The sequence below is a fragment of the Pleurodeles waltl genome, chromosome 12, assembly GCF_031143425.1.
Source record: "Pleurodeles waltl isolate 20211129_DDA chromosome 12, aPleWal1.hap1.20221129, whole genome shotgun sequence".
Taxonomy (NCBI): Eukaryota; Metazoa; Chordata; class Amphibia; order Caudata; family Salamandridae; genus Pleurodeles; species Pleurodeles waltl.
In genome coordinates this window covers 87,418,746-87,435,325 of record NC_090451.1, presented here as the reverse complement: position 1 = coordinate 87,435,325, position 16,580 = coordinate 87,418,746, and the positions used below count along the sequence as shown (strand labels likewise).

Below are 16,580 nucleotides of genomic sequence, written 5' to 3'. Positions count from 1 at the left end.
GACACCTTGTATACACAAACTACAAACTGTTGACGAAATTAGAGGAAGGCAGACACACCCATGTCAATAAATGGCCCAGAAAAAGATAGCAATCATTCTGGACACAGGAAAAGCTTCATAACAGTCAACTTGACATGTATGTAGAAAGAGATGCAGAAAATGGGCTAAAGTACTGATTAATTATAATAATTGCTAATAAATATATCATTGCCAGTTATGCTAATTCTATATGTACCCATGTGTGTGTGTAATCACCAAGCGATCTAAAAACCCTATTGGATAGAAGGGCAAAACAACGGTGATTTCTATCACCCTGCGGTTAGTAGAACAAATCACAGCTAAAATGAGAAATAAACTAAAAGTGAGGAATCAAACTTACAAACTACACCTCTTCTCAGACTTTATCAGGCTTCAAGTACAACCCCCATGACTCACTTCCAGAAACACAGAAAGCATTGACAAACTTGCAGAGTGTCAAAGTCCAAAGTGAAGCCACAGATTTGAACTACGGAGCCTGCCAATGAAAGACGTAAATAGCCTTTAATAAAAAGGCACCACAAGTTCAATGATGTCATAATATTTTTTTAAACCCAAGCAGATGTCATCAAACAATGGACCATTCTACAAAGTTTACTGTGATGATTTTTAGTGATGGAGAACTGAATGAAACAAAATGTGTTTCTTCTCAATGGATGGTCCCTTTAAAACTAAAGCCTCAGTTTAATCGACAAAGGTAAAAGTCAAATATTGGGAGGTTTACATCAGCGTGAAGGTTCGGTTTGGCACAAATAATCCAGTGATTCTAGATTCCATAAGAGTCGTTTTGGCAAAGTGGAGGGCATTTTAAGTCTAATGACTTGACAGAATAGAAGCAACTCGCATCAATTTCCTGTTGTGTTTAACAGATTCAGTCCAAGCGCTTTCTATTAAATTCCCACTCGTTACTTGCTCCAGATCCTTCTGTGTTAGAAGAAAAAATGAGAGAAAAATCATTAAAAACCACCATTAAAACTAGTAGAAGTCGCAATCGTTCCAGTGTTAAAGTTCTTCCAGTGTTACAGATACACATTAAGCACACTTGGACCAAGAAGTTTTAAGGATGCCATTATGAAATCTTACGTCTCTTTAAAAGAAAGAAAGCTCTTAAGATACTAAAATGAGCCCCGTAACAAAACCACTTCTGGAAGTCTGGGACAGCCTGACTTTACTACTTCTATTAACTGCATTCTTACTCTTGTAAGTGTCTTCTCCACTATCCCTTTCCTTGACTAAGGTGGTCAGTGTACACGAAGACCTCAGGGTAGGGACCAGTGGTGGCTGCCGCAGATATCAAGGGGAGGGGTGGGGGGGATGACGGGGACAGGGAGGTAAGGGGTGGGAATAAATGAAAATTTAAAAAATTACTATTCAGTGTCGCCGCCGTCCTCTCCTGCCACCTCGTTCATCTTCCCTTCCTGTTCTGGTGTTCCAGCATTTGCTGGGACACCAGGAGAGGTTCCCCAGCAATCCTGCCGCTGCTTACATGCTAACCATAGCATGTAAGCCGCACCAGGATTGGGCTGCGTGGCAGTGACTGCGACTCAAACACAACCCTGGGGCCTGTGCACTTGTTCCAGTCTAGGTGTGTACACAGCCGGGCTGGAGAAACCTACGTGTGCATGTGTGTTTGGACAGCCGTCTTAGGCCGTGCAAACAAACATGCGCACTTAGTGCACACAGGTTCTCGTCATCCCCTCCCGAGTCCCAGTCCCGTCCTGCATCTGCTGGCTGAGCCAGCAGCAGAAAAATAAAACAATATTCAAATATCTATTTATTTTTCTGCTGCCAGCTCTTAGCCAGTTCGGCGAAGCTCCTCCACCATTGCTGAGGGGCCGCCCCTGGTACGTACCCTCAGGTGCATTGCATCAGCCTATTGATCTGTGAAAGCCTTGGGTTACGGGGTGTCCTGTCTCTGCTCCTACAGCGGCCCAACCCAGGCTGGACTCCCCAGAAGTAAGTATGTCAGCCAGGATGGTCAGAGAGCTGCAGCTCAGCACAGCATGTCTGCCCTGCTTGGTAGAGCATCTCAAACCAATGGATGAGACTCGGCCCTTGTTGATGTGTGTGGAAGATAAGTAAAGAGGCAAGAAGGATAGTGATAGGCTATCAACCAGGCAGCTTACATTGAGGTACGGTAATGTGTAGGGCAATCTGGAGGTTTCTCATAGGTGGCTGATTCTTATAAACAACATGGCCTGAAAGGCCAATTCTGACTGCTCAGAACTAATGAGGACTAGGGAGACCACCTGTCTGTAACACGGGCTGTCCCTAATTTCAGCTTGATGTCCTTTATTGATCTGAGGGCGGACAGCATGTGTCCATAATTTCGACACTTATAATTTTTACAGCTTTCTGGTTCATTATGCAGCTGGCAGCTACTTGATGCAGGTATCAGAACTGGCTTTCAGTGCAGCGTCAAAGGTTATGGAGCACTGAATGGAAGAGAGAGATATTTTTATCAGAGCACAGTAACATTGTAAGGAATTTCAAAAGCTCTAGTTTATTGTTTGTACTGCTTTTTTCTTGCTTTTATTATGGTTTTGTCTTTTTTTTTTTTTTTTACAATTGTCCTATCATATATTATGGCACTAGGATTTCTAGTTACTAAAAGTTTTATTTAACTTCAGCGCCTTGATGTACTATTATTGCTTGAGGTGGAGGTACGTTGCACTGATGAATGGATAGATGAACAAAGGGACAGATAGATGATTAGATGGGTGAATTCATGAATAGATGGAGAGTTTCGGCATGAATGAAGAATATGTAAAAAGACAGATGGCTGAGTAGATGGCTGCATTGGCTGGGAGGATGGATTTAATTAACGGATGAATCTTGAATGGATTGGTAACTAGATCAATGGATGGGTAGATAGATGAATGGATGGACATGGATGCTTGGATGGATGGATGAATAGACTGACAGATGGATGGGTGGATGGTGCAGGTGCGTGGGCAGATGGATGATTGAATATGGTTACATGGAAGAAACTTTGTGGGTTTGTGGTTCAATGGATGGATCATGGTTCTTGGTGGGTGTCAAGATGGATATCTGAAAAAATGGATGGATGGCTGCTGGGATAGTGGACAGATCAGGGTGGATGGATGGATCTGGGTGGATAGATGGATCCTACTGGGTGCATGGATGGATAGATGGATGGATGGACAGTGGATGCTTAGGTGGATTGACGGATGGATGGGTGCATGGGTGGATGAATGTATAAATAGATGGATGCTGGTGGATGGATAGTTGGATGGACAGATGGGTGGATAAACGGACCTGTTGGGTACATGGATGGATAAACGGAGGGATGAATGAATGGGTGCCTGGATGGATGGATAGATCTGGTCGGATGGATATATGTGGATGGGTGAATGGATGGATCTTGCTGGGTGCATAGATGGCTTGATCAATGACTAGATGGATGATGGGTCTCTTGGAAGGATGGGCCAATAGTTGGATGGATGCATCTTGTGGGTGCATTGATGGATGAATCAGACTGGATGGATGGATCTTTCTGGGTGCACAATTGAATTGATAGGTGGGTGATATGTGCTTGGATGTATTGATGGCTGGAAGGACGGATAGATGGATGGGTGCTTAAATGATGGATCTGTCTGAATGGATGGATTGTGGTGGGTCGATAGCTGAATGGACAGGTGGGTGGATGGATGGACTTTGTTGTGTGCATGGATGTACAGAAGGATGAATGAATGGGTGCTTGGACGGATGAATAGATCAGGGTGAATGGATATACGTGGATGGTTGGATCTTGGTGTGTGTATGGACAAATTGATGACTAGACGGATGAAAACAAACAAAATGGATGCATATTGTCCACATGCTGACCAAAATATTAATAACCTTTCTGTGAACCTTGGTATTACATGGGCTGAAGCCTGAGAGCTTCTGATTTGGACTTTGATCTAAAGAACCTGCTGATACCCTAGGGAGGTCTGTACGTAAACATCAGAGGTGGTTTTGAAGCCCTTGAGGGCCTTCATTCAGATACACAAACGTGCTCTTGAGGTTTCTTGTGATACAAACCAAATGAGGTAAAACTACAATGCTACCAGACGTTGAAAGTGTTAGAGCTGTTTGCCTGATGTGACACAACCAAATAGGCCACTTCTCTTCCCTGTAAAATGCTCTTGCAACCAGTTCTGCAATATTTCAGCTGCCTGAGATAGGAAGGTAGACTTTAGCTAAGATCCTATTGGAATTTAATAGCCAGAAAATACTTTATAAAAAACTCAAATGAGCAAAGCCAACAACTTCTATCAATTGCATTATACTAAAAATATCAGGTCCAGCTTCAGAGATGCATTCCCGCTGCCAGTGTAGCTCTCTTGGAGGACTTCCTGAGTTGGGTCGCCCACATGTCCACTAATTACACAAACTGTCTGTAAATTGAGCCTAATGTCCAATGTCTGTTATTGATCTGGCGACAGAAAGAATGTGTTCCTAGTGTCAGTACTGTTCAACTTTCTCAAGTGAGTCAGTCCAATTCACATGATGATAAACAGCAGGCTTTTCCACCGTGTTAATTGATTGTATAACGGGTGACATTCAGATATAATTGTATTACTGCTTTTTGACAGCCAGTCATGTTACCCACTACATCCTCCAATCGCCAACATCGACAGAGGCCACAGTACATACGCCGCCTTTGATAGGCTATATTGGCCAGCAAATCCTAGTGCACTCTACGCAGCATGCTCTCTGCCCAATGGCCATGCAGACTACTTGTTACCTACTGGCTTCCCGGCCTCCCTTTGACCAATTAACGACCTCTTTTCTTGGACGTACAACACGTTTTGATCTTTGTTCTTCCAAAGAGCAAATGGACCTCTGCTGTGATGACTGGATCTGGGCCCCAACTTGGCCTGCGCTGGCCAGAGCAATGGGCAAGCGCTTAGACCGGCCCAGCTCCTCTCCTCCCTCCAGTTTGCCAAGGTGTGACATTCAGAACTCCACGCCGAGGATAGAGCATATATCACTTATATTGCATGACACGGACTTCCTGCCAGTTAAGAAGAGAGTTCATTTTAAGGCCCCAGCACTGGAGCAAAAATGTCCTCTGTGGTTCAGCACCTGCATAAATGTGAACAGACTAGAGGTTTACAATCCATTCTCAGGGGGCCTTCCATGCCTGGATGTCAAATAGTTACAAAAAAATTATAAATGATGCTGCCAGCGCCTCGAGACCCTCACGGGTGATGCAGCCGCGCTTTACAAATCCTGACTGACAATGGCCGTCGTTTTTGTTGTGACCGCTCCACTGTGCGTAGATTGTAAAGTCTCCATTGATGTGCTAAAGCTGTTTATTAAATGTAGTGATGAATGCCCTTAGGCAGCCTTAGGGACGTTTTTCAACAAAAATATAGACATACGATTCATTCAGTAGGAAACTGTTCAGGGTTCTGCAAAAGTGAAATCTGGACATGAATTGAGGCTAATTTGGAGGGCGTTGCATCAAGAAAAGAGCAATTGCGCGTTTCTGCTGTGCGCTGCTTCAAGTACTGTCGTTCGTGGCAAGGGGGTATTATTGTGTGACAACTGCCCGCTGTCAAACGTAGCTTAGCGTGCATCTGTTGACTATCTGTTAATCTTTACATAAGTCTAGTTACACGTGAATGTTTGCTAAATTCTGCTATGCATTATAGAAGCCACAGACTATACACCTATTTTCAGTACTGCTACCCTAGCTCTGTAGACTCTCAGGCCCACAACAGGTATTTTGCAACCAGACAGCTGCGCTGGGATCTGGCCGGCGGCACCTTAAATCAGTGGCACATGGCCGGCTAAATGTCAGCCGATCCTGAGTCAGTGACCATATCATGGAGTGTGGGCGCGCGCGTGACTTTCTTCCTCCGCGAACCTCAAATCTAATGCGCAAAAAACTTTGAGAATTTGTCACGCCACTGGTTGGTTTGCGCCTTATTTTGCGCTGGCGCTAAACTTTCCCCGGGCTATGGCGTAGCCGCACCGTACGGGCCGCGCGAGCTCCCGTCAGCTTGGAAAGAGTTAACGCGCTCCCTGCCCAGCTGGGCCCGAAGAACGCCTCCCGCCGCGGGGCAGGGACTCGGGTTTCGCAGAAGTTCCGCCGCGCTGAGCACCGCGTCCTTCTGCTGCACACCGGCGCTGAGGGGCGGACACGAGCGGCGGCGCGCGCGGTGAGTACCCCTCTCCTTCCGCACGTGCGCCCCTTTACGGGCGCGTCCCCCGCCGCCCGGGTGGCGGGACTTTGCTGAAATGTTTTCATGAAAGGGTCCTACGCCCTCTGGTGTGGGGTGGTGGGCGTGGCGTCTCGCGCCCAGCGCTGTTGTACAGCTCCACGTGGACCGTCCGAGAGGAGATGCTATTTAGGCGCTGACCGGAGCCAAATTAACCCTTTCCTACTAGGTAGCAGGCACACATATGCAGGGCATACTTGCAAATGTGCTTTTTGTAGTTTTATTTGTACCTTGCTTGGGGGCTCGCTGCATTTTATTTTACTTGCGTGAGTAATTGCAAGAATGTTTCTTATCTGGCTTGATTTTTTTTTTTCATCCGAACAGCCGCGTTTTACCGTGTATAATATCCTCTTGTGTTATAAAAACACGCGTTGGGCATGTTGGCGCTTTATAAAAACCACAAAAAGGAAGTAAAACTAGTTGTCCACAAAATAAATAAGTAGATAAAAAATAGTTGTGAACAGTAGCGGGCGAGTTGTGAAACGGTTTTTTAGAGCCGTTACTTCGCCGTGTAAGCGCTGTGCGCCAGCTTCAGGGTATATAAGATAACGGAAGGATGAAGGGCTGAGTTGGCCATGCCAGGGTGGCATGTTACGTCGTTGAACCTGTTATTTTTCGTGTTATCATAGAGTTGTGTGTATGGATGAATGTGAGCTGTTGTCTTTCGTTTGCTTCAGAACGCTGGGGATTTCGTGGAAAAGTCAAATTTCTGCACGGTAGGAAGACATCGGAATTTGATTGCGAGTTGGCAACACCCGTGCGAGGTGCAGAGAGCTGTCATGAGTTCTTTGTTCCCGGTTTTTCTCAGAGTTCTCAGTGAACACAATGTGCTCTGCCAGGAAACGTGTGCACGTCAGCCACACACCCCCAGCTCCACCCACCAGGAGGCGGGTTTCCCAACATCAACACCGCTTTCAACACGTCTGTATCTAACTTATTTTATTTGAGGTGGTTGTATGGAGACGTTCTAAGAAGTGGTCAATTGCCCAGTGTCTCCTCTTTCCAAATGGCACAGGAAGTGACTTTTCTCTCAGTTTTATTTAGTTATTTCAACTACTTTCCTGCTCGCTGCCTAAGTCTTCCTTTTGCTCTCCGTACCCAGTGTCACTCTAAGGATTTTTGGCACACCAGATTTTTCTGTGGCCCCATGTATGACATTTTAAGCATAATCAAATATTGTTTGGGCTCTTGCAGGTTTGAATTTGCGGAAAATGTGTAATACACCTCAATGTTCCCTGGACAAGGACCCCAAACATATGTCTTACCAGGGCCCCTAGAATCCTTAAAAATACACCGTTTGTTTATATGGGGTAAGCAGGCTACCATCTGGAAGTACTTGCAGCAGGCTAAAAGTTTAGACGACAAAAACTAGAAAACACTGAGTGTGAGAGCATATGTGGTGTAAAATGTTGTTAATTAGTGCATGGTTGCAGATTATTCGGCCCTTACTGTTTTTTTTTTTTTTTTTGCAGACTATGCAGTAATGAGTTACATATGTAGGATAGACTGTTAGGAGGCAAGGGTGAACATTGCTTGCAGGTGGGCTGTATACATTATTGCAGGCCAGTAAAAACAGTAACTTCTTTTTAATATGCTTCTTTATACCACACACGTGCCGTTTCTAAGCGCTGTGAATGACCAGTGTCAGTATTAACACATGTAATGGTACTTGAGAAAGAGATATTCACGTCACATATTGTTGAAAGGGATGCTTGGGATCAATTTTGGGGGAATCATAAACTTAGAGGTACAGGGGCTGCGAAAGAGGGCGGGGCACAACTAATTGCAAAATCACCCCAGCACAAGTCTTTCATTTGACTGCTGAGATTTTGCACTGAATTCAACCTTTGTGTAAGGATTGGGGTGTAATATATGGTATGGTTGTACGACCTTACCGTGTAATATACGTTCAAAACTGTCTTGGGTCCAGGGTTGTTTAGAAAATCGTTAGCTCAGCCCTGGGTTCCTCTGTGACTTCGAGCAGCAAGGCTTAAACAAAGGAACTAGTGTAGTGTTTAGAAGCACCAAAGAACCAAATAAGAATGTCACACAACATGAAAGAAATCAACACCATTTTATAAAAATCAATCAATCAGGGGATTTGTAAAGCACACTACTCACCTGTGAGGGTCTCAAGGCGCTGAGGAGGGGAGGTGGGAGAAGTTGGGGGGAGGAGGTTCTGCTACTGCTCGAACAGCCAGGTCTTCAGAGGTTTCCTGAAGGTCAGGAGGTCTTTGGCCTGGCGCACATGGGTGGGAAGAGTGTTCCATGTTTTGGCGGCGAGGTGCAAGAATGATCTACCGCCGGTTGTAGTTCTGTGGATGTGTGGGACAGTTGCGAGGGCAAGGTAGGCGGAGTGGAGATGCTGCGTCGGGGTGTAGAAGGAGAGTCGTCTGTTGAGGTATTCTGGTCCGGTGTTGTGCAGTGCTTTGTGAGCATGGGTGAGGAGTTTGAAGGTGATTCTCTTGTTGACTGGGAGCCAGTGCAGGTTTTTCAGGTGGTCTGTGATGTGGCAGTGGCGGGGGATGTCCAGGATGAGGCGTGCGGAGGCGTTCTGGAGGCGTTGCAGCCTCTTCAGGAGTTTGGCCGTGTTTCCTGCCTAGAGGGCATTGCCATAGTCCAGTTTGCTGCTTACGAAGGCTTGGGTGGCTGTTCTTCTGGTTTCGGTAGATATCCATTTGTAGATCTTTCGGAGCATGCAGAGGGTGTTGAAGCAGGAGAAGGAGATTGCGTTGACTTGCTGGGTCATGGATAGTGAGGGGTCTAAGATGAATCCTAGGTTGCGTGCATGGTCAGTGGGAGTCGGAGAGGTTCCGAGAGTGGCAGGCCACCAGGATCATCCCATGCGGAGGGGGTGGAGCCGAAGAAGAGGACTTCCATCTTGTCAGAATTGAGTTTGAGGGAACTGCTCTTCATTCATTCGGTGATGGCCTTCATTCCTTCGTGGAGGTAGGTCTTGGCGGAGTCCTTGGTGAGGGAGAGGATCAGCTGGGTGTCTGCGTATGAGATGATGTTGTGGGATCGGGCGATGTTAGCGGGCGGGGCCATGTAGACGTTGAAGAGGGGCGGGCTGAGGGACGAACCCGGGGGTACGCCACATATGATTTCGGTGGCCTCCGAGCGGAATGGGGGGAGGCGGACTCTCTGGATAGATTGTTTTTATGAAATGTTTGAGTATGAAATGAGCAAAATCCACTAGAGGGTTCCAGAGATATAGGTTTTTCAAGTAAACATAAATCTGAGTTCTTTTTGTCATAACTGCAAACAAGCATTGGTAATCCTAAAGTTTGAACATTTTTGAAAAGTTTAAAAGAGTTGTGTTCGGCTAGTCTGGCCTGACAAAGGTGACCATACCTGTCAGAGAGAAGGTTGGGGGGTGCACTGAGGAGTATTTGGACATTTACTTGGTCTCCAAGGCGTTCTCCAGTTCAGTTCTTAACTTTACATCACAACCACCATAGACTTAGGACGGAGTGGTCCTGATGCTGGGGATGCAGGAAATTAAGGATGCTCTGGGTGTTGTGTGGTCGATAAGGTGTACTAGTGGTTACTCCTCAATCCATAGATCAGGTTTGGTGACTTTGACCACAGAGCTCAGGGTCCCTCAAAGTCCTCTTTGAGTCAGTGGAAGGCCAGCTGCTTTTGCGCTACTTGTCTCCGTCCACAGCGGGTCCAGTGGTATGACTTGGTGGCTGCTAGTATCCTTCTTGGGCAATCATTTGGGACTCAGACAACCCTCATGAGTCCAGCAGGCTCAAGCGCAACAATAGGCCATCGAGGATTGGAGTGCCCAGCAGCAGTCAGTAGCGATTCCCCAGAAATGGCTACTGAGTTGCTGAGTGGGGCTACTCCAGTTTTAATGGCCATGGTGCTGGTTCCAAGAGGTCGTCAACTGACCCTTGGAGATACTTCTTTGCTTTGGGGGTTGGAAGTGAATTTTCCTCAATCCAGGAGCCACAGGCACAGTCCTATCTGTGTTTGCCTAAAGTGCAGCAGGCACAGTCCACCAGATGGTGCAGCATCTCTGCCAGTCCTAGAAGCCAGCAGGACCGTCCTTATTCAGTCCTTTCTCCAGTTCTATATTGAGCTGAGGTTCAGGTGCCAGGGGTGCTATATTTATGCCAACAAAAGTGCCCAGGGGGTTGATGCATTCACTAGCCAAAGGGCTACCAAGATCTCTCCTGACATGTGAAGACTTCGGGCTCTGTGTGGCATGTGTGAAATCCCAGAGTGCACTATTCTGCCCACGCCAAAGATGTCTGAACCTTTCCTCGGATGTAAAGAGCTTGGTAGCCCACCCAAGAGGTGTGGCTACCTGTATGCAACATGCCTAGGGGATAACCGGTTTGGCACTGGACTCCCTTTTCTGTACCTGCTGCCAGCCTGTCCACTTGAACAGAGCAGTAGGCTGTCAGGATTGTGATTGCCATTTGCCCACCAAAGGCGGCTTCACCTTTGAAGCTCAGCTTTTGGGACAACACTCCCAGTGGCTTCCTGCAGAGGGAAGGTAATAGTTCCTAAGCTTGGACGTCATTCTCTCTACTCCCCAGGAGCACAGAAGGCTGTCTGGTGGCCTACGGCTTTGTGAGGCCACTGGACAAACTTAGCAACAGAGTGGCAACTTCCTTAAAATTGTCTTTCCTTAAAAGTGACTTGAAATTCAACTTGGGCATCAAGTCAGGTTTAATGCCACGATTATTTTGATACCTCGAAGTACCCATTTTAGTAGTCCCATTTAGAAGTTAGCCTGGCTGAGGGGTCAGCCGGTAACTCTGTGTTAGTCAGTGGGGTCACTAGATTTTCCACAGCAGGAGCGACAATTTGGGAGTTTTGATGGAAGGGCACATTAAAAATATATGTCTTACTCAGTAATCTAGAGCTCTCTGTTTTGGGTTTGGTAGGCCTTCCTTGGGGGGGACTTATATATATTGTTAAGGGAAGTGGGAGCTTTGCCATGGGTTTAAATGGCAAAATCGAACTATCAGTTTTAAAACTGCTCTTCCACGCTGCAGTGACTGGCTGGGAGCCTTTTGTATGTTGTCACACATAGGGTGACACAACCCATGCTACAGCCCTGGGTGGACACTGTCTTACTTGCCCTGGGTACCAAATACTACAGACTTAGAAATAAGTCAGTTTATGTGAAGTGGGGATAGCCAATTCATCATAACGTTTGTAATGGGTTAGAACACTTGCACTGAGGTCTGGTTAGCAGGCCTCAGTGCACTTTCAGAGTCTAAAAACGTATCAGCTTCAGTCTAAAGCATTGGAGTGAGCGTGTAAAAAGAGGCATTTCCTTATACTTTGCACATAAAATTTACGATGAAGTATGTTTTGCACTTTGTGCCTGTTATTTCTTCTAGTTTAGCATTTAACAATCCTTTTTATACTATTACCTTTTAAGTGATTACAGTACTAGGCACAATTAATGCTGGACTTGTTGCCCCCAGGAAGGAAAACATTTTGTAATGATGTCTACACTAGTGTCGAAATATGAATGTTTATTGAGCTCACATTGTAGACACACTGCAAAACGCAATTGCTTCTAGATCCCGAGGAACGTGATTAGTGTTTACTAAGGGTGGCTGCACGGGGCAGAGTCAGTCACATTCAATCAGCAGACTTGGAGAGCGTGACTCGTCACCCTTGAGGGTATCCTGGTGCTGGCAGGGACCAGGGTCTCAGACGAAGACCCAGGCAGAACTTTACATTATTGTTTACCTAGTCAGTGGTTCTCACTAAAACCTCTCTTGATGCAACCCTTGGGGGCCTCCACTGAACGCCCCTGTGCTAGCATTCCCTTAACCCTGCTAGTGACTTGTGGTGACTAGTCACGAGGAATTACTCTGTTAATGATGTTTGGATGCAACATTCAGTTCTCATGTCCTGGCTACTTGCTCTTTCTATTTGTTATTTATTTATTTTGTAGCTTTTTGTCTTTGGCCCACCACGAGCTTGCTCTGGGGCACTATTAAAGTTTATTTGTCAGCCTTTCTGACCTTTTTAAGTATACAGGACCAACCATCCTTGTTTAAATCACCTTTTGAGATACAGTTTATTAAACATTTGACACATTTGTTTGGCCCTAAACAGTTTGTGATTCTACATTGGAACCTTAGTTAGGTCTTGATTTTTTTAACGCTATTTTTATTTTTATGTGTTTACAATTTCTCCAGTGAATTACTTTGTGTACTTTTTTCTTGACTTACGTGTAAAAATCTAATAATCTGTATCACTCACATGATTAAGATCGTAGGAGGAATGATCATGTCACTTTGTATAGAAAATTAGCACTATTGTCTAACCCTATGTTTTTGTGAGATTGTTTTTAAAACATATGTAGTGGGGGGTACTTTAGTTGAAGCACCCTTGCCCAGAATAACTAAACACACACGTAAAGTTACAAAGTAACACACTCTTTTCCATTTGGAATGTGTTAGAGAACAGCAAGGTGGGAGCAAGAGGAAGTTTGCCAAGTATTTCCACTCAGTGGTTAAAGCAGGGAAAAGTGATAAAAGTTAACTCTGTAAGAAAATAAAATTACTGGATAACATTGGGCGTTTGTAAGCTGTTCAGTGGCCAAAAAATGTTGGATGGATGGTTCACTGCAAAACCACTCTTGAATAAAATATGTACCCTTTCAGTAGTACTGTCAATTGTGGTTACTGGGCTCTGTGAAGATTAATACACAACAAACAGAACCTTTTATGTCCTCCATTGGTCATATGGCAAGAGGTAAATATTGGAACACACATTGTCTTGGGGACACAAGGCAGTCAGAATCAAGGCTTAATAGCCAGTGGCAATGTGGCATGGTGCCAGAACATCACTGTCAGAATATCGTCTGAGATAAATATAGTGCCCTAAATATTGTATACAAAAATATTGGAGTTAAGAGAAATTTGACACTCTTTTGGGTGGCATTATTGTAAATGATATTTGAAGCTCAGTATTTATATCAGATGATATTTCTGTGTACGATTCTCTGACACGTAGCTGCAGTGAACATTGCTCCATTCATGTTTGCTGGATTTTTTCTCTCAAATAATACTCCTTTATGCACCCAGGGAACTGGAGAACGACAAAGCAGTGTTTTGCATAGTGGATTAAGCAAGTTTATTAAAGCTGTTTAACATATACGTACTGAGTTGTTACATCAATTTTTAAATATATCTTACTCCAACTCACAATATATAGGTAGCATTTACATTGTGCAAATCTAGCCAGTGGAATGGAGGTCTGTACTGAGGACCAGAGAATACACAGAAAAGTATATCCTAGACAAAGCACTTCTGAGGTTCGTGTGGTGGGTGACGTTGAGTTCCTCGAAGAGGCGTGTCTTCAGCTGTTTTCTGAATTGAAAGAGGTTTGTGATGGTGCTTCTGGGTACAGAATGTGGTTCCAGATTCTGGGTCAACAAATGTACTAGAGATGTATGCATCATACTTTTGCATGAGGCAATGTTTGTAATAGGTGCAACAGGATAGTGAGCCTGTATAGAAAAAATATCACTCTTGAGTTACATAAATTCACTGCAATTTTATTGAGGTTTTGTTCTCTGCAGATATTTGATAATGTGCTGAGGGCGTTTCCGGTGACCATCCCGTGTTGCTACCTCTCAAAAATGGGACCGATCAGAGATTACTGGAGCCTCTAGCTGAGCCCAGTTTTTTTTATGCTTCTTTCTCTCACACACACCTGTAGACTCATCCAGCACATGGTGGTAAACAACAATGTTTTTTTCAGTCACCTTTTTGAATCAGCTGAGGGCTGTACGTGAGGCCACAGACACGGATCCTGGTGTCCAAAATAAAGAGATGATTCTGTTTGCATTTACCTTTGAAGAGGAACAGCAATTTGGTTGGCTTAAGGATTGGGGCCCTCATTATGACATTGGCGGTAAGTCCCGCTTACCACCATGCCGACTGCTGCCAACATACCGCCGCCACGGCGGTTTACCGCTACCCATATTATGACCCACACATAGCAATCCGTCACTATACAGACACACACACAAGTCCGCCAGCCCAAAGGTCAGTGATAAACTGTCGGTAGCAAAACCCACACCGCTACGCCAACAGAACTACGGCCATCACATTATGACCCATGAATCACTGTGGCGGACATTCAACCGCGGTAAACCATTGGCGGTACATACCGCTGCACTCAAAATACACACACTCAAACAAAACAACACCACATTGGACAATTCAAATTACACACACCTGACACATACACATACCACCCCTACACCACTATAAAATACACACACACACATTACCCACAACCCTTTATGACTAAAAAAAAATGACAACTGAGAGAGAGACACACCAAGAGCACCCACAGAACCAGAGCCACAGAACACCATCACCCATACACCATCCATGCACCTTACAGCACACACCCCAACACATCACCCCACACACCCTCACACAACAACCAATGCCCCACAAATACACCCTAGGTTCTCAGAGGAGGAGCTAATGGTCATGGTGGAGGAAATCATCCGAGTAGAGCCACAGCTATTCGGATCACAGGTGCAGCAGATATCTATTGCTAGGAAGATGGAGCTATGGTGGAGAATCGTGGACAGGGTCAACGTTGTGGGACAGCATCCAAGAACAAGGGATGATATCAGGAAGAGGTGGAATGACCTACGGGGGAAGGTGCGTTCCGTGGTTGCAAGACACCAGATATCAGTACAGAGGACTGGCGGTGGACCCCCACCTCCTACCCCACAACTCACAACATGGGAGGAGCAAGTCTTGGCAATACTGCATCCTGAGGGCCTAGCAGGAGGACTGTACTCTGGTAAGTCAAATCTCTATTACTATCACCCCCGTACCTGCATGCCATCACATAACCCCACCCCTACCCTCACCCCATCACTCCACCACCTCACATACACCCCACCATCACAACCCACCCGCCCCAATACCAAGCCCTGCATGCACCACCAATGCATGGACATCACTCTCAGCCCTGCATGGATACCCATCACTGCAGCATGCACATTAGAGACCATCTCTTAGCCCACAAAATCACTACTCACACAAGGTAAAGCTGACAGGGCAATCACAACCATACAGGGCAACACACCCATGCACAAGATGTCACACGCAGAAACAATAACTCTGCATTTACATCCCCACAGGTCCCCCACCCAATGTCACCGGAGAGGAGGTGCTAGCAACATCCAGTCCCCCCCCCTTAAGAGGCCCACAATGATGACAGCAGCCCTGTACGCCTGGATCTGGATGACCAACCTGGCCCATCAGAGATCTTCGGTCAGTCAGTTACCTAGGCACAGTCCCATACCACCACAGAGCCTCCCCCATCAGGAAAAACCACCACAGCACCCACCCAGCGGGCCCATACCTCTGTCCCCAGGATACGTCAATCAGCAGTGTGTCCACCGCTACAGGGACCCCAGGGCACACCACAAACACAGGACGATCAGGGACCTGGGGTCAGTGGCAGTGGGCACACAGTTCAGGGGACAGAGGCACAGGACAACAGGGAAGCTGGGAGGACTGCTGTGCAACGGGGGGAGGACAGGCCCAGGGAACCGACTCTCCACGAGGCACTCACTAACATCCTGGGAGCATACCACCATTCCCAGGAGACGATGGGCCAGATACTGGACAAGTTGCAGGAGACCCAGCGGCTGCAGGAGGGACAGTACCTGGGGATCAGGGAGGACCTGAAGGACACCCACACCACCCTGGTCACCATTGCAGGGGTGCTGGCAGACATGGCCAACACCACGAGGGAGGCAGTGGCAAAACACCGGGCCCCTGACACTAGCCACACCGATGCACAGCCTTCCACCTCCGCTGCCGCTAGTGGCCAGGAGGCCCCGCCACAGGAACAACAGGCCACCACCACCCCTCCCCCTGCAGAAGGAGAACCACCCCGCAAATGGTTCCTGCGATCCAGGCAGAAGCCAGAGAACATTGCCAAGATCCCCGCCAGGAAATAAGACTCTCCTGATTGTCACCCTTCTGTCCCATTCTGTCACCCTGTCCACCTTGAACTGCCATTGCTCCCCTTCCTATGCCCCCTTGGACAAAGCACCTGTGATACAAATAGACTGGACTCTATCCTGGACTTACCTCCACCATCACCCCAGCTCATTGCACATCCCCCTCTACTTATTAGCACTTAAATAAACACCCTTTGAAAAATACAAGTATGAAGTATGTCAAATGATTTAACTATGTATTTGTTTTACTAGGTTTAAACACTGCAATACAACTGTGCAGTAATGTATACATAGGAATGACCTGTAGTTGGCTGCAGTCAACA

The 16,580-nt window shown here is 46.3% G+C and overlaps 1 protein-coding gene across 1 annotated transcript in view; it reads left to right on the top strand.

The window, feature by feature from the left end:
* The first annotated feature begins 6,059 nt into the window (after positions 1-6,059).
* LOC138267341 (excitatory amino acid transporter 1-like) overlaps positions 6,060-16,580 on the top strand; it is a 220,365-nt gene continuing 209,844 nt past the window's right edge. The window contains exon 1 of the mRNA XM_069216230.1: positions 6,060-6,212. The gene's annotated coding sequence lies outside the window, so the exon portion shown is untranslated. The remainder of the gene's footprint in view (positions 6,213-16,580) is intronic.